Source organism: Dromiciops gliroides, chromosome 6 (genome assembly GCF_019393635.1).
Source record: "Dromiciops gliroides isolate mDroGli1 chromosome 6, mDroGli1.pri, whole genome shotgun sequence".
Lineage (NCBI taxonomy): Eukaryota > Metazoa > Chordata > Mammalia > Microbiotheria > Microbiotheriidae > Dromiciops > Dromiciops gliroides.
Window position 1 is genome coordinate 9,848,695 of NC_057866.1, and position 18,605 is coordinate 9,867,299.

The following is an 18,605-nucleotide window of genomic DNA, read 5'->3' on the forward strand; positions in this document are numbered from 1 at the left end:
GTGGATGGAACAAGGTGACCTGGTAGAACTTCCCTGCAATTCAGCTCATGAAATAAAGGATTCACTGTTAAACATCATACCTTTAAAATGAGTGCTATAAACAATGAGGGAACATACAATTTGCCACCCTGGGTGGGTGGTGTAGGAGACCCTGAGACCTTGCTCCCTACCTCAGGACATGCCCATAGGTATTTTTTTGTGAGGCAATTGGGGTTAAATGACTTGCCCAGGGTCACACAGCTAGTAAGTGTTTAAGTGCCTGAGAGCAGATTTGAACTCAGTTCCTCCTGACTCCAGGGCCAGTGCTCTATCCACTGCGCCACCTAGCTACCCCATCCCTATATATCTTGACAAAGTTTTCTTCTGGGAAAGTCTGTTTGGATTGGTCAGGTGCTTGAGGCGAACAATGTTTTTTCCATTCATTATCTGCCTAGCTTGGTGAGCCAGTCCTGTCTTCTAATAAAAGGTGGAAATACAAAGCAAGGTAAGGAACACCATATACAGATAAAGGAGCCCTTTGGTCCTTGTAGCTCCTTGGGGAACATAGAAAGGGGCCTTGATTGGGGGAAACCTCCCTCCATGCTGGGGAGAGCATCTTTAGAGAGAGGTCCTGAGTGCAAATCCCAGTAGTGCTACATCCCATGCCTATGCCCTTAAGGAAGTCACTTATTCTCTCTGCACCTCAGCTTCTTCTCTTGTAGAATGAAGGGCTTTGACTAGATGGCTCTAAGGTCTGCCAGTGTCTTCTTCACGGCCCTGCTCTTCTCCCAAAGTCCTGTCCCCATACCAGCAGACTTCACCATACCTGAACCCTGTAACTTCCAACAAATCCCATGGTCCTTTTAAATCCAGTGACATCCTACTTCTCTCCACCTCAGCCACACATAATCACACAACCATAATGACACTTATGAGCCCACCATTAACCACAACAGTTCTAATTCCTTGGTCAAGTTAATAGCAGTCAACAAATACTTATTAAGTTCCTACCATATTCCAGGTGTCACTGAGAAATTGGTTTTGAAAATATTCCTCTTTCGGAGAATTATTCGCCCACAAGATCCAATCGAAATTTAATTAAAAGGGTTTTTTATTTGGTGCACAGACATATGGCCATGAGCAGAAGTCTAAACTTCACCTCCCAGGGGGTTCCAGGTTTATGGCATGTTCCTTAATCAGTCAGCACATAGAGGTATGGCTGGGAGAAGTGTAACTTCAACTCCCAGAACAACGAAGATGACCATTTTATAGAGGTGAGAAGGGGGAAGGGGAAAAAGACTTAGGACTGAAAAGCTGCAGTTACTTGGAAAATGATGATGCTAGCCATTTGGCTACATGAATAGTAAACATGCCACATTTCTAACTTGAGATTATTGTCACTGCCTGGTGCTAATCACATAGCAAACATGATTGGTTCCCAACTAAGCTTATGCTGTAAATTCAAAGCACCCAGCTTTCTGGGTGACTGGGACATGTCTGCTTTATTATCCGCTGATCAACTGTATCTTTCCATGATCAGAGTGTCCTCCTCAGGGCCAGAGCATCCCTAACTGGGCCCAGGTCTACTAGGCTGTTACTACACAGGCACAGTGTGAAGCATAGTGGCTACAAAGAAAGGAAAGACACAGTGCTTGCTCTTGTTAACCTGGAAATTAAGGAAACAATCAGTATACAAGAAATAAGATCTTTAATCAGGGCAGAGGAACTATAGCTCATGGTATTGCAAAGCAAGATGCTAGGAATACGCAAAGACGGGAACTGAGGACAGGTTTTTATGGGGTAACAGAACAAAGGGAACTAAAAGTCTGTTCTGCAGTCACATACATTAACTACTTGATGGAAATGAACCTTTAACAAAAGGAACTACAGAACTACTCCTGAGTTAAGTATAGAAGCTACTTAACTCTAAAATAGAAACTACTTAATGTAGGTAGACCCTTTTACATGACAACATAAAATCCAGGGAGTAAGGTGGGGAATCATTGAGAGGGGATAGTTTGTTTGGGGGAGATCCACAAGTCAATTAAGAGTCTGGAATTGACAAAGATTAGTTAGCCCCAGGCAATTCATTTACCTGGGTAGGGGGACAGGTTAGGGATCAGTCAGTTCTCAGTAAATTTTTAGTTATCATTCTCAAGGAACTCAGAGTCTAAGGGGGCAAAAACATTGGGAACATGTGTGCACAAACAGGAACAAGACAGCACCAAATGGAAATAATCAAGAGAGAGAAGGCTCCAGCACTAAGGGGGGATTGGGAAAAATGTCTACATTCACAAAATCACTGCCATTCTTCTATTGGTTGCAATGTCTAGTCATTCAATCTATTCCTCCATCCTATTCTTCATTCTCTTCTTCATTATCAAAATGGCTTCCATTCCCTCCGCCCTCCTCAGTACTTTCATAGGCCTTCACCCTTGCTCTGCCGTCACATTCCTCCCCACCCCATCTTGACCCTACACTTCCTCAGAAAGACTCTACAATGTCCTGTTAATCGATATTAATCCCTTATCAGTAATCATAATATCTATCACTAATCATGGGACAGTGGACATGGGAGAGGTTGTGCAATGGATAGAGCCCTGGAATGGAGTCAGGAAGACATATGTTTCTGAATTCAAATCTGACCTCTGAATCTTACTAGCAGTTTGACCCCAGACAAGTCACTTAAAACTGGTTGCCTCAATTTCCTCATCTGTAAAATGAGCTAGAGAAGGAAATGGAAATTCACTGCTATCTTTATTATTATTATTATTATTATTATTATTATTATTATTATTAATGGGGCAATGAGAGTTAAGTAACTTGCCCAGAGTCACACAGCTAGTAAGTGTCAAGTGTCTGAGGTTGGATTTGAACTCAGGTCCTCCTGAATCCAGGGCCAGTGTTTTATACACTGCACCACCTAGCTGCCCCTATCACTGCTATCTTTGCCAAGAAGGCCCTGAATGAAATCACAAAAGAGTCAAATGTTATTGAAAACAACTGAAAAACAAAAATCACTGATCAGCAAGGCAATCCTTCTACTTTTTCCTCCCTGATTCATTATCCCATTCCTCACGAGACTGTTTCCAACCTTCTTTTCTCTCCTCAAACCTTCCACATTCTCCTTGCTCCCACCTTCAAATGAAGGGTTCACTTTCTTATTTACTAAGAAAATCAAGGCCAATAGTGAAACTGTGTCCTCTAACATTAGCAATGTGGTAACATAATAACCAAAAACATTACCAAGAACTGTTAATTGCCAAATCTGATGGTCTTTTCTCTGTTCTAATCTTCCTTAGAAGTTCCTTAGCATTCTACAACGACAAACACCCTCTCCTACTGGATGCTCTCCCTCTCTTAAGTTTTCATGACGCTGCTCTCTCATAGTCCTGCTCCTACTGCTCCTTCTCAGTCTCCCTTCCCGGATCATCAGTGATATCATGTGCCCTAGTGACCCATGTTCCCCAAGGTTCTGCCGTGGATCCCCTTTCCTCCTCTTTCTCCTCTACCTCACTGGGTGACCTCATCAACTTTCATGGGCTTAGTTATCTTCTCTAAGCAGATTACTCTCAGATATATAAATCCAGCCCAAGTCTCTCTCCTGACCTCTAGGTATATTGCCAAGAGCCTATTGGTCATTTCAAACCATGTGATGTATAGCCATCTCAAACTCAACATGGCCTAAAGAAAGCTTGTTCTCTTTCCCCCAAAACTTAGCCATTTTTGGAGCTTTAACATTTCTATCAAGGGAATCTACTTCAGTCATTCAGTTTTACAACCTAAGTATTATCCTCACCTCCTTAAAGTCCCTTACCCCCATGTACAATCAGTCACCAAATCTGATCATTATCACCTCTGCCACATCATAGATGGATAGATGGATGGATGGATGGATGGGTGGGTGGGTGGGTGGGTGGATAGATACACACATAGAAAAAGGAATATATTTGTGTGTGCAGGTGTGTGTGTATATATATGCACATATATATATATATATACACATATATATTTATATTCCTTTTTCTCTATTCACACAACCATACGCTAGTCCAGACCCTCATCATACCATGTCTCAAGCATGTGACATTTCAAATGTAATGTGTGGTCCCCGTTTTTCTGTCCCCAGTGTGGGGAAAGCTAGCTAGGATTTACTTATAAATTAGAAGCTTCAGCAACAGTTTAGGCATTCAACATTTATTAAAGTGATTTTAGAGCTTAGCAAAGAGAGAACATGTGGAGTTCAGAAAAACAGGAAATCTATCTACCCTAAAGGAGAGATCAAGAGTTCAATGTGTCCTCCTTCTGCCACCAACAGCTGGTTCCAGCAGCAAAGAGAAAGAATGAGAGAGCAAATAGCACTTACTGCGTTCCATCCCCTCCACACCCCACCCCTACCCCCAGTTCCCAACCCCAGGATGAGGCAGTTCTTCAAGGAGATTGGTTGAGGGTGTTGATGTCATAATCCACAAGCCTCTGAGAACACTCCCTTTTGGGAGTCAGGCAGGTGTGGTTTTAATCAAGTCAACTTTACGTGACTTTTTCTAAATGAGCAGAGTCAATCTCACTTAATTCAATCAATTCAAATCAATCTCCTCTTGTTGGGGCCTTTGGGTGTTGGCAAAAATCCCATTGTTTCTTACAGGCATTATAATATATTCCCCATTACCGGATCCCTCATTCCTATCCCCTTCACATTCATCACCTCCCTCATCTCATCTCACATTCTAAAGTTACCCACAAATCCTACTATGCACTTTGAAATATATATATGCTGGAGGGCAGCTAGGTGATGCAGTGGATAAAGCCTTGGATTCAGGAGGACCTGAGTTCAACTCTGGCCTCAGACACTTGACACTTACTAGCTCTGTGACCCTGGGAAAGTCACTTAACCCTCATTGCCCTGCAAAAAAAAAAAAGAAGAGAAAAAGAAGTGTTCATATGCAGTAGGCAACAAATTTGCTTTCATCTGAAATCTTTTCTTTTGTAAAGTTGCTATCTAGCTATACTGTCCAAAATATCTAATGAGTGGCTGCCAGTAAATTATAAGCTTTAGCAAGAGTTTAGACTTTTAAGCATTTATTAAGGAGAATAAGAATTTGGTGAAGAGAGAGAAGGAGGCCTAGATTCAGCTATCTATCTCAGGGAGCCAGCGTCTCCTGCTCCGCTCCCCCCTGAGGTCCTCGTGAAAGAGAGTGTGAGAGAGGAAGCCTCACCCCTCCTTTGTCCCACAAGCCTCCTCTGAAACTGGGAACATCCCATCTATACACACACACAGCTCCAAGCTAACTGGCTGATAGCTTTGATAGACAGTACCCACAAAAAAATGTCACTTCCAGACGCCAAGGAACTGACCTTCTAAGCCCCATGGCTTGCCCTCAGACACCTTCTCCTCATGGCAGAGCTTTCCTACAGTAACACTCCAGCAGGGGGTGTCACTCCAATTGTTACACTTTCCCCCCTAATTTTCTCTTCTGGATCTCACTGAGGCCTGGCCCCCTCCTGAAGACACAGCCTCCCTGGCCATTGTCTTTAGTACTGGTGGCATTTTCACTCATTTCTTCTGGGCTGGGGGGGAGGGCAGCATGGAAGATGTAAGGAGGGATGGAAAGGTTTGGAAATATCACACAAATGTGTGACTCACTGGTTGAAGTGGGGGAGTTGGAATACCCCATGATCCTCACAGCCATTTCTAGGCTATCCCTCTACCTCTACCACTCAGTACCTTCCCCTCTTTTGAGTGTCACTCAGTGCACATCTAGCCTCCAATCACAGGTCTGCTAGCTACTGTCTACTGACCTCTATGCCACTCCTCATTTTCCCTCAATGAGTTCAGTGCCTGGCTGACAATGTCTCCCTTTCAACACATGTCCTTATATTAGGGGACTTCAACATTCATAATGATGCTTCCTCAAACACCTTAGCTCCCAAGTTTCTCATGTTGCTCGTTTATTATGACCTATTGCATCTCGATTCGACCATACAGAGAAATTGTTATACTTTTCAGTTTCCCATCACTCACAAATGTTCCACTTCCGCATATATAAACTCTGAAATTCCCTTATCTCATTATAACCAGTTGTCATCCCACTTCTCCCTCTACCTTACAGGCCAGGCTTGGGTTTGTTCTTTGTCATTCCTGTGACTTCTAGTCACTGGAACCCTTGGTTGTTTCCGGGGCCATCATCCCTACACTGGCTACACTTCCCCATCTTGACCCCTGGGTCAACCAGTACATTTCATGCTGTCTTTCAAGTCCCATGGCCCCTTTATCTTATTGCTGATCTTGTCCTGCCAAGTGTTAGCCCTGAATTATGCTCTTCATCCACTGCCATCACCCCTACCCTGATGTTATGGACTTAAGTTGGAGCAAAGCATTAAACTGTGCTAACTGGATCCACTACACATTTGTGTGATATTATCTGAACTGGGGCTGCAGTGCTTCAAGGAAATTCTTTTACACCTCCATCATTGACTCCATAACCTACTCTCCACAGCAGCTTTTCCAAACCTTTCCATCCCTCCTTACATCTTCCATGCTGCCCTCCCCCCCAGCCCAGGTAAGAACCTTGCTTCATATTTCCCTACAAAAAGTGAGGCCATTTCTCAAGAGCTTCCTCTTCTGCCCTCCTCCTCAACTCATCTCCCAAATGCCCTTTGCCGGTATCTCCACTTTCACTCCTGTCTTACACAATGAGTCGGCCTTCTCCTTGTCAAAGCAAACTCCTTTAAGTGCACAACTGATCCCATTCCATCCCTTCTCTCCCTATCCTGCCCACTCTCTCCCACATGTTCAATCTCTCTGTGTCTACAGGCTGCTTCTGTACTGCTGACAAACCTGCCTATGTCTCCCTCCTGTTTGAAAACCCCTTACTGGCCCCCTCCATCCCTACTAGCTATATTCCCATTGCTCTCCTCCCTTTTGTGAGAAACTCCTCGAGAAGGCTGCCTGGAGCAGCTGCCTCAACGTCCTTTCCTCTCACTTTCTTCTCCACTCTCTGCAGTGTGATTTACCAGAAACTGCTCTCTCCAAAGTGACCTTTCACCTCAGAGTTATCAAATCAAATCGCTTTTTCTCAGACTTCATCCTTCTCAACCTTCCTGCAGCCTTTGGCATTACCAACCACCATCCTCTTCTTGATACTCTGCTATCTCTAGGTTTGGGGGACAATTTTGTCCTGGTTCTCCACCCACCCGTCTGACTGCTCCTTCACATTCTTCTTTTCTGGTTCTTCATTCAGGTCACTCCCCATAGCCAGAGGTTTCCCCCAGGGCTCCAGTCTGGGCCCTCTTCTCCCTCTATACTTCCCAATTAATGATCTTATCAGCTCCTATGAAATCACTCATCATCTATGCTGATGATTTTCAGGTTTATTTGTCCAGCTCTAACCTCTCCACTGACTTCCAGTCTCAAACCGGACGTTCTGGAGATGTCTTAAACTCGCCATGTCCAAAACAGAATTCATTATGTACCCTTCCTCCAAAACCCCACAACACTCCTCCCTTCCTACCTTCCCTAGGACTCCTGAGTGGGCACCATGAGCCCAGTCACCCAGGCTCACAACCTTATTTTTATTCACCACTTCTCAGTCTCGCTCACCACAGCTCTACTATATCCAATTCATTGGAAAGGTCTGATGTTACCTGGAGTCTGAATGCAGATTGAAGCTTTTGTTGTTGCTCTGTTGTTGTTGTTGTTGTTGTTTATTCTTTCCCGCATTTTTCCCTTTTCTTCTGATTCTTCTCTTACAACACGACTAATGTAGAAATACATTTAATAAGATTATAATGTATAACCTATGTCAGATTGTTTGCTGGCTTTAGGAAGGGGAGGGAAGGGATGGTGGGAGAAAAATTTGGAACTCAAAAACATCTCTTTACATGTAATTGGAAAAAAATGTTTTTAAATAAGGTAAAAGAAAAAAGAATCTAATGGCTTTTCTTTAAAGTCCTCATGTCCTCCAGATGCTTATTGGACTTAAAACATTCTAGGTGATAACCTTAAAGTGCTAAAAAGTGATAAACAAATGAGCTAAGGACCCATAATGCCTTGCTGTACTTGTTACCTTAGTTATTTCTCTACCTTCAAACAGGTGCTCTCAATACATTCATTCATAGGTGGAGTACTTCTCCATCTTCCTAATGGCCTGTGTTTCTCCTTCACAGGAGCAAAATGTCAGGAGGAAATTGGTGGTGGGGGTCCTTAGGTATTTCTCTGTAAAAAATTACACTCTTGTGCTCATCCTGATTAGAGATAAAAGAATAGTTTTATTTAGTACAAGAGAACCTGGCCAGGAGGAAAGTTTAGAAATGTTACTCCTCTAACCAGACTGGGAACAAGTCTTTTGTAGGGTGTAGATGGGGTGATCACCTGAGCGAGGGTAGAATGTCCCTTATTGGGGTGTGGGTTGGAAGCAGTCCCGTGACGGGGGGGGGGGGGGTTGTTCTGATTTCTGGAGTTATCTTTGTCCCCTTGGAGCAACTCAGGCAGCACCCATGCCTAATAGGATTATCTCCTCAAGGGGTGGGGGAGACTGGAATGAAGGGTGGTGGTCCTGGAGTTATCTCAGTCCCTAGCAAGGGGGTGCTGCTTATCTCCCTTGCTTCTTTAGGTGTGTCTCAAGGAGAACATTCTCTGAGTTTCCCCAGAAAACTTCTGAGGTCTCCCAGGCCCATAACAATAAGATCATAGAGTTAGACCTAGAAAGCCTTTAGTTCCCATCCAGTCCAACCTCCTCATTTTAGAGATTTTTTTAAATCTGCCAATCAGCTTTTTAAAGCCATTTTATCCAGAGAGACTATTTCTTCACAAGGTGATTGTATCCCCTTTTTCTGCCCTATCAGCAATGAAATGGTTCACATGTGGAAGGAACAGTAATCTCTACTAAGATGGATGATTCTAGTCCTTCTGAGTAGGAAAGACCGGGAGATACTGGGTACTGATTACAAGCCATAATACCTCACACATATAGAGCACTTGCTGTGGGCCAGGCACTATGTTCTGCTCTTTCCCATGATGCTCTCCTTTAATCCTTCAGTCATCTAGGAAAACAATCAGAAATTGCAGGGATGCCCTTCAATTGGGGAATGGCTGAAATCTACCTGTTCATATCTTTCCACCATTTATCAGTTGGAGATTGGTTATAATTTTACAACTTCTCTATACATTTGAAAAACTGAGCCTTGATCAGAGCCAGTTGCTATAAGAAAAAATTTCACAGTTATGATCACTGACTTTATTTCCCTCCATTGTTTTCTCCCTGTATATTCTACTCTCTCCTTTCACCCTGTCCCACCCCAAACGTGTTTTCCTAATGACTACCGATGTCCCTTCTTTCAGCATTCCCCCCCACTTTTTCTTTTTTTAACAATTTCCCATCCTACTTTCCTCCAGTGTAAGATAGATTATCATACCAAACATAGGGTGTATGTTGCTCCTTCTTTGAGCCAATTCCAATGTGAACAAGGTTCAAGGGTTCAGCTCCTGCCACTTCCCTGCCATCCACCTTCCCTGGCTCCAGATAGCCTGTATCCAAGCTCCAGGATGATTGCTACACTTAGAGCCCTTTAATGCAGGACTTCCCTTCCAATGGTTTTCTCTTTGTGCTATCAATAAATAACAAGCCCCTGTGCTCCCCTCCTCTCAACTCCTACCAGGGTATTTTATTCCAAGTTGCAAAACTTTTCTATGCCTATGATTTATTTGCCTCTTTTCCCTGAGGCAGCTTTCTTTCCCTCATCCTCATTCCTGCACAAGGCTCATTCCCTTGGCTATTCATCCCGGATGTGGAGCTTGTGAAATGCTTTAAAAATCTAAGAGCTCTTGTACCTCCCCTAAGTCTCTGTTGTTTCTCATGACAGAGAGGCCTTCAAGGAGCCCTGAGAGTTTAGGCAAACCTGACCCCTGTATTCTCAGAAAAGCCCTAAAAGAGCTCCCCTGCCTGGGAAAAGGGAATGGAAGAGTCAGGAAGTCGTGAGGAAGTCCTGAATTAAAATTGTGCCTCAGACTGTTACTAGCAGTGTGACCCTGGGCAAGTCACTTGACATCTGTTTGCCTCGGTATCATCTACTGCAAAGAGGGGATAATTACAGCCACTACTTCTTAGAGCTGTTTTGAGGATCAAGTGAAATAATCTTTATAAAGTGCTTAACACAATACCTGGTGTATACAGTAGTTGCTATATAAATGCTCATTGTCCTCCCTTGCCTGTCTCCACTTCTCTTGCTCCAGTGACAAAAGAACAAAAAGAAGGGGAAAAAATGAACCCTCAGTCACAGATACTACACATTCCCTTTTACTTTTCTATGACCTATACTGCTCTACACTCTTTTCTGCTCTTTGGGAATTGGTCCCAAACTTATGGGTGTTCCAGTGAGGAAAATATTGGGCCAGGAGCCTTTTTGTTGGTTTGTTTGTGTGTGTGTGTATGTGGGGGGGGTTCCTTCACTTCATTTAAATTTTATTTTCCAAAATATATGTAAAAACAAATTTTGACATAATTTTTTTTAAACTTTGTGTTCCAACTTCTCTTCCTCCCTCCCTTGCCACCCCCCACCCACAAGAACTCAAGCAATTCAAAATAAGTTATACATGAGTAGTCATGGAAAACATGCCCACATTAGCTAGGCTGTGAGAGAAATCAGTTAAAAAACAAAACTTCAGATTAAGGAATTGTCGAAGAAAAAAAATAGAAAAAAATGTGTTTCCATTTGTTTTCAGATACCATCAGTTCTTTCTCTGTAGATGGGTTGCAATTTTTATATTTTCTTCAGTTATATTGGATCATTGCCTTGCTGAAAATAACCACATGCTTCCCAGCAGATCATCTTACACTATTGCTGTTATTTTGTATACAGCACATTTCTCTCTGCTTCAGTTCATGTGGGTCTTTTCAGGTTTTTCTGATAGCATCCTGTTCATCATAACTTTTATATAGTACCTTAAACTTGACAAAGAATTTTCTTCACAATAGCTCAGCAAAGTAGGTACCATATGTTTTGCCATTGTAGTCAATCATCGTAACTATTTGCCTCCATCCTATTCCCTTCCCATGATATGTATTCTATTTTCTATCTTCTTTTACCCTATTCCTCTTCAAAAGAGAGTGACCAAGAGTGTCAGATGATGCAGAGAGATCAAGAAGGATGACAATTGAGACAAGGTCATTGGATTTCACATTTAAGAGTTGGCATTGAATGGATCAGTTGTAATTTAGAAGAGAACAGGTTCAGTTGAGTGATTGGAAGTCAGAGTGAAGAATAAAGTGAGAGGAAAGGAAGGGGAGGCACCAATTGTTGATGATCTTCTCAAAGAGTATAGCCATGGAAGGCAGGAGAGTTATGGGATTATAGTTAGAGGGATCAAGTGACCATCTTTGAGGACAAGGGGGATATGATTCTTTTAAAGGTCACAGAAAAGAGCCAGTAAAGGGGAAGAGATAGAAGATTCATGAGAATTGCTGAGAATGATAGGAAGGGCAAACTTCTGGGAAAATTGTGGTGTAATGAGATGAAGGGCACATGCAGAGTGTTTGTCTTGTTCACCTCTTCATGGAAGTGAGATGTGAAGGCAGAGACAGAGGGAGAAGGCATCAAGGTGATGTGAATTCTTTATTTTTGTGGGGCAGTGAGGGTTAAGCGACTTGCCCAGAGTCACACAGCTAGTAAGTGTCAAGTGTCTGAGGCCAGATTGGAACTCAGGTCCTCCTGACTCCAGGGTTGGTGCTTTATCCACTGAGGCACCTAGCTGCCCCCAAGGTGATGTGAAATGAAAGTGAAAGAAGAGGGAGCTCTTAGTGGCAGGCCTTCATTTGATCAGTGAACTATGAGACAAAGTTCTCAGATGAGGACTTGGGAAAGAGGATCCCTAGGAAGTTTAAGGAGGGATGTAAAGTTTTGAGAAAACACCTCAGTGGTGACTAGGATAGCAAATCAATTAGGGAAGTATTTAAAAATCATTTTGTAGAAAACTAATTGATATTGACTTATTATCAATGATATTGAAGAAATCCCTGGTATAAAAGATATTGGGAGAGCAACAACTGGTTAATCCAAATCCAAGTGATGGAAACTGGTGGAGTTTTATTGAGGGGGAATACAGCCTTGACAACTTTGACAAATTTCACTCTTTTTTTTTTTCTCTCACTGCCAAATCATTGTGAGAATTATATTCCTAAATTAAAATATATTTATACGGTAAAAACCTAATAGATTTAGTGGTGGCAAGGGCCTTTCAAATTTTCTAAGCTAATTTCTTTATTTTACAGATAACGAAAGTAAGGCCCACAGTGCTAAAGTGATTTGCTCATGGTCACATAGCTAGAGTGTAACAAGTAGAAATTTGAACCCAGGTCTTCCTGATTCCAGGTTGGACACACTATCCACATCAATAGGTTTTCTGTGAATTCCTTATTGAGATAGTTCCTATGAGTTTGAAGTATTATCTTCCCATGTAGGATTGTACACAGTTTGATCTTTTAATATCCCTCATGAAGTCTTTATCCTGTTTACCTTTTTATGCCTCTCCAGGGTCTAGTATTTGAAAGTCAAATTTTCCATTCAGTTCGGGTCTTTTCATCACAAATGACTGAAAGTCCTCTTTCTCGTTGAAATTCCATTTTTTCCTCTGAAAGATTATGATTAGTTTTGCTGGGTATGTGATTTTTGGTTGTAGTCCCAGTTCCTTTGCCCACACCAAAAGGGTTTTTTTTTGTTATTTTTTTTTTGTTTTTGTTGTTGTTGTTTTTTACCAATGGGTTTTGAAAACCTCACAAAGTTAAACAATACACTGAGTTGTGGACTGGATTTGCCAGATCTGAGACCCAGAAAGGCCTGTTGACACTGCTCTCTGTTGACATTATTCTCCTGGTTGATCATTCCACTCAGAAGTTTGCTGACTCCTTTGTCTGATCCTCTCTTGCTCTTTCCACCTTAGAGCTAGGAGCACTGTTAGAAAGTAAATAGCTTTTAGCAAATAACTGAGAATGTATTTGGGACATCTTGATGTGACAGGACACCCTAAGGAGTGAGTGACACAGGAGCAGGGGAAAACAAAGACAGAAGGTGGAAATAGGAGGAATGAGGAGAGATAGGGGGTAATAAGCAAAGGGAAGCAGTCTTAGACACACTGTCCAGGGTACTGATCTCTCAAATTCTTTTTCAGTGATATAGTTTGTCAAATGGCCTGGAGCCCCCTATGGAAATTTGTCCTCTACTTTTTACCAGCATTCACCAGTTTGTAATCCATACTCTCCTACCTTACCTCCCATCACATTATCCAAATATCCAAATTTACTGACAAAGCCACCACTCTGCCCCATCTCTCCATATGGTTTACCACTCCCTATAGCTAACAAGTTGTCTCATTCGAGAAGCATCCTGGAATTAGAGGTCAAGAAGCCTTGAGTTGAAATCCTTTTTCAGACACTTACTCTCTGAGTGACTATACCTAGCTCAGCTGCATTTTTTTTTGTCCTCATTTCTCTGATGAGGTAATAACTGCCTGAAAATCACATGCTTGTTGTGAGTATTAAATGAGATAGTATATGTACAAGGCTTGGCAAACATTAAAGCACCATATAAATCTTATTGTTGTTGTTATAGTCAATTCATCTCACAGGATCCCAGAATCTCAGAATAACTCCACCCAAGAACTGGACAGGAACTCAGAAGTCATCCAGTTGAGCCTATTCTTGACCATGAATCCCCCCTAAAACACAGGCAGTAAGAGTTCTTGCAGTCTCTGTATGAAGCCCCCCCACCACAATGAGAGGAAATCCATCACCTCCCAAAGCATCCCTTTCCATTTTGGCAAAGCTCTACATGTCAGGCAGTTTTGCCTTCTGTGTGGTCTAAACCTTCCCTCTCATCCCCATCCATTGGTCTTAGTTCTTCACCCCTTCAAATAATTGTCATAACAGTTGTCATGTTACCTCCTTCCTGCCTTGTACATTATCTGGGTGACATTTTACAGTCCTCCTCATGGGTTAGGCACTTTTTTACATGCTAAAGTCTAGTATTTTATTTCTCCAGAGTTGCTAGTGTCCCACAAATCAAATCCACATAGCATCAGAGCTGAACAGTGGTGTTGAAAAGGTAGGATCTTGTTTTGAGGAGTGGACTATATCTGGGGCATCACATTCAATCTGGGTATCATGGTTTAGGAAGAACATTGATGTCCAGAGGAAGACAGATGGGATGATGAACCTCAAGGGTCTGCTATATGAACATGGGTGGAAGAAGCTGATGGTGTTTCCTGAGAAGAGAAGGCTGGGGCAGGGGGAGGGACCAGGGAGCACATTCTAAGTGTTCAATAGGATGTCAAGGGCAAGACTTGTTCTCTTTGGCCTGAAAGGGCAGAAGTAGAAGTGATGGGTGAGAATTGCAAGATTCAAGTTTAAGATGAGTATCGGGGAAAGTGTTCCCACAATTAGAGCTGCCCCAAAGCTACAACAGGCCAGGTAGGTCGTATAGTGAATAGTACATCCAGGCTGGAGTCAGGTAGACTCATCCTCATGACTTCAAATCTGGTCCCAGACACTTACTAGATTGTGACCCTGGGTAAATCCCTTTACCCTGTTTATCTCAGTTTCCTCCTTTGTCAAAGGAGCTGGAGAAGTGAATGGCAATCTTTGACAAGAAAACCCCAGTGGGGTCACAAAGAGTCAGACACATCTGAAAAATGACTGAACAACAACAAAACTGAAGCAACTGCACCAGGAGCTAGTAGGTTCTCTGTTACCAGAGGTCTTCAAACGTCTGGGCAAACATGTCTTGCTTATGTTGATTCATTTTTGGATGTGGTTTGGACTTGATCCCCCTGAGGTCCCTTCCAACTCTGAGATTCAGTGATCTGGAGATCCATGAAGAAAGGAGGAGAAATAGGATGACTTGTCCTTAGATATGTGATGCCTGGTAGCCTTCTGATGGTCACCAGGCAAAGACCCCTCCATCTTGACAGTGATCTCTCCAACTATCCTTTCCCATGACCAACTTCTCTGTCCCCTAGAGGGATAGTCCTGCCCTCAATCTTGCCAGCACTGACCAGTGTTCCACAGGTGTTTTCTCAAGTCTGAAATTCCTTTATCTGATCAGTCTGTTTTCATTCCATCTTACTTGATATGTACTGTCTTAAAATTGATCATTCAAGGGGCAGCTAGGTGGAGCAGTGGATAAAGCACCAGCCCTGGATTCAGGAGGAACTGAGTTCAAATCCAGCCTTAGACACTTGACACTTACTAGTTGTGTGACCCTGGGCAAGTCACTTAACCTTCATTGACCCTCCAAAACAACAACAAAACAACCTAAAAGACCAATAGAAGAAAAAAAGTTGCAAAGTTGATCACTCAATATATTTTTGTATATCATACCTGAAACTTTCATTACAACTGAAGTTATTATGGCAAGTTTTATATAAATTCACTTTTGTATTGAAGGCCATGTTATAACAAGGATTCTGGGGTTCCTTAGTGGAATATCCTCCTCCTCATGGGGGATTGAATAATGCCAAGAAAAAAATGGGGGTTCTAATTCTCTGCATCTGGGCTTCCTATATATATCAACATAGACACTGGACAAAAATTGTAAAAGCTTCTAGTCTAAAAGATTTGAAATTTCATTTTCTAACAATAGAGACACAAGGATTGAATTAACTTTCATTATTTGACCTGGTTATTGGCAGAGTAATTTAAAGTTGTGTTTGGATCAATTTGGTAGGAGATTCTTAACTGAGGAAGAGGATCTAAGAAGACAGGCAGCTGGGAAAGAACGGTGATGAGATCACACCTGAAAGAGATAGCTGCTACCTTCCTAATCAATCCCATTCAACACAGTGACTTTTCCCATTATTTTCAGCCCTCCTCAAACCTTCCACAGTTCCTCCCCCCCCCCCCACAACCCAGCTCACCTTGCCTCATATTTCACTGGGAAAAAAATGGAAGCCATTTGAAGATTCACTTTTCTCTCCCGTTGCCATCTGTTGAATGTTTCTGCCCTGATTGACTCTTTCACCTACTTCAGAAGGAGGGGGTTCTTCTTTTCCTTATGAAGGTACACTGTTCCTCATTCACAAGTGATTCCATTTTGCCCCATGTGCTCTAGCAGACTATTGACTCCATTATTCCCACGCTCTCACTTATTTTCAATCTCTCACTGTCTGGCTGCTTTACTCCTCCCTACAAACATGCCCAGGTTTCACTTGTGGCTCCATCTATCCCTACATGCTATCATTCAATATCTCTCTTTCATGATTCACTACTTGAGAAGACCATCTAGAAGAGGTGTCTTCATTTGCTTTCCTCTCACTCTCTTTTAACTTGCTATACTTGTACTCCTGACCTCATGATTCCACTGAAATTGCTCTCTGGAAAGTTGAGTATGATCCCTTCATTGCCAACCCTGAAGGCTTTTCTCAATTCTCTTCCTTGACCTTTTTTCCACCTTTGAAGTGGTCGACACCTGCTTCTCCTTGATATTCTTTTCTTTTTCTTTCTTTTTTTTCAGGGCAATAAGGGTTAAGTGACTTGCCCAGGGGCACACAGCTAGTAAGTGTCAAGTGTCTGAGGCTGCAGTTGAACTCAGGTCCTCCTGAATCCAGGGCCAGTGCTCTATCCACTGTGCCACCTAGCCACCCCCTTACTTTATCATTTTAATATAAAGATTAATATATATGGATGATTGTTATGGTCACATACGAACCCTAGTACCTTGTCTCTTGGCTTGGAGACTAACCCACCCTCAACCGTCTATATCTGTGTGGTATACCCCACACAGACTCAAGCTAACTTCCCAATGTCTGTCTCTATCTCTTTGCAGAGACCAATTAGATCTCTTTCCTAACAAGACTTACTCAGAATTCCTTTGCTGAATTCTAGAAATGTATAAATCTAAAAATCTGGTATCAGTCAAATAAAATGGACTAACACAGAACAAAGAATGAGGCATTCAATTATTTTCCTCTTTTGCAAATTTAGTTTCTAATACTTTTATAACTTAGTTTCCTGTTTTTAAGATTTCCCTTTTATTTTTGAAGCCAAAAGGAAATGCATAAGTACATTTTAGTCAAATCATAGTTTTAGAATCTCCCATCACAACTGTAATCTATATATTATCCATCTTTTATCTCTACAATTTCCAATATGGCCAGCACTGGAAAGAAAGAGAGAAAAGAGATATTTTTCTTTTATGAAGACTTTTTTGAAAATCTATTTTTACATCCTGTTTCTTTTTGGTTTATCAAGCCAAAAGAAAGGGCATAAGGGAAACACAAAAATAACACAAACAGACACACAAGTGGACCCTTTAAGGAGCAAGGATATGTCATAGTCAATTTCTGAAAAGAGAGATATTACAAAAGTTGCAGTTCCTTGGTTTCTGGTGCTCAAAACCTTTCTCTACACACTTTTGACTTTCTCTTTAAGTGGAAACCATAGAGAGAGATCAAGATGAAAAATGTAACAAGAGAAATAGAGAGGAAGAACAGCATTCTTCTGGTCAGAGGCTTGTCTGATCCCAGAGAAGAAGGGATCAGTGAAGGAGAGGAGTATAGGTCCAGGGTCCCCTGGAGAAGGAAGCAGGTCTGTAGGCCCCAGAACATTCGGTGGAGGCCTGAGTCCAATCCATGGTTTCCTTTGTCCCATCCGGGGTGCCAAAGCTGTAAACAAGAAACTGGGTGGCCTCTCTGGGCAAAGAAACTGACCTTTATTAAGAGAAACAAAGATGGGGTCTGCAGTCCACCCAATATGGTCTGAGATCCTGAGGTACAGAATTCACTGATATTTATAGCTTTCTTCATTCTCATGTATGGTGCAACAGTGTCCTCTAGAAGCTGATTCATGTAAGAATGCATTTTACAGATCACTATGTCCTAACTTTGTGTTGTCTTAACTTTGTACTATCCATGATGTCTCAGTGAGCCCTTCACAGGACTTTCTTAATTTACCATTTTAATAAAACAATTAATATGTTGCTATGATTATTATGGTCACATACTTCAGATACACACCTGATAATGATTTAGTTACATTTCTAAGGTTAACTAATGCAGGAATTTCCCTGGGACTATATCATAGTTTGGTTATACATGGCTTTTAAAAAAACAAAAGACAAAAAAACCCCCTCTGACTCTACTCTTACTATAAATCACAGTTGCCTATGGCTGATAAAAGATTGGTAAGGCAATGCAGAGCAAAGAACTCAAGACATTGATTATTGATCTTTTTCCTTTTACCTCTCAGTTACTCTGGCTTACAATATAGGTATCATGTTCAATTATTCACTATTTCTCAACCCGGTGGTACCCCCACCTCCCATCCCCTCCACATTCAATCTCTTGCCATGATCTTTTTAAGTTGTCCTTTGTAACCTGTCTTGCATACCCTCCCTTCTCTTCTCTGGCACTGCCATCAGGCAGTGACACCATCTTGTCCCACCTAGCCAATTGCAATTGTCTTCTTCTTGTTTTCCCTGTCTGAACTCTCATTCTACTGCAATTCTTTCTTCATTTAACTGTCAAACTCACATTCCCAAAGTTCAGATCTGCACCCCCTCAAAAAAAATTGGAAATACCTACATGTGTACTCATCTCCCCATAAAGAATGTAAGTTCTACTCGATCCTTTATATACACTT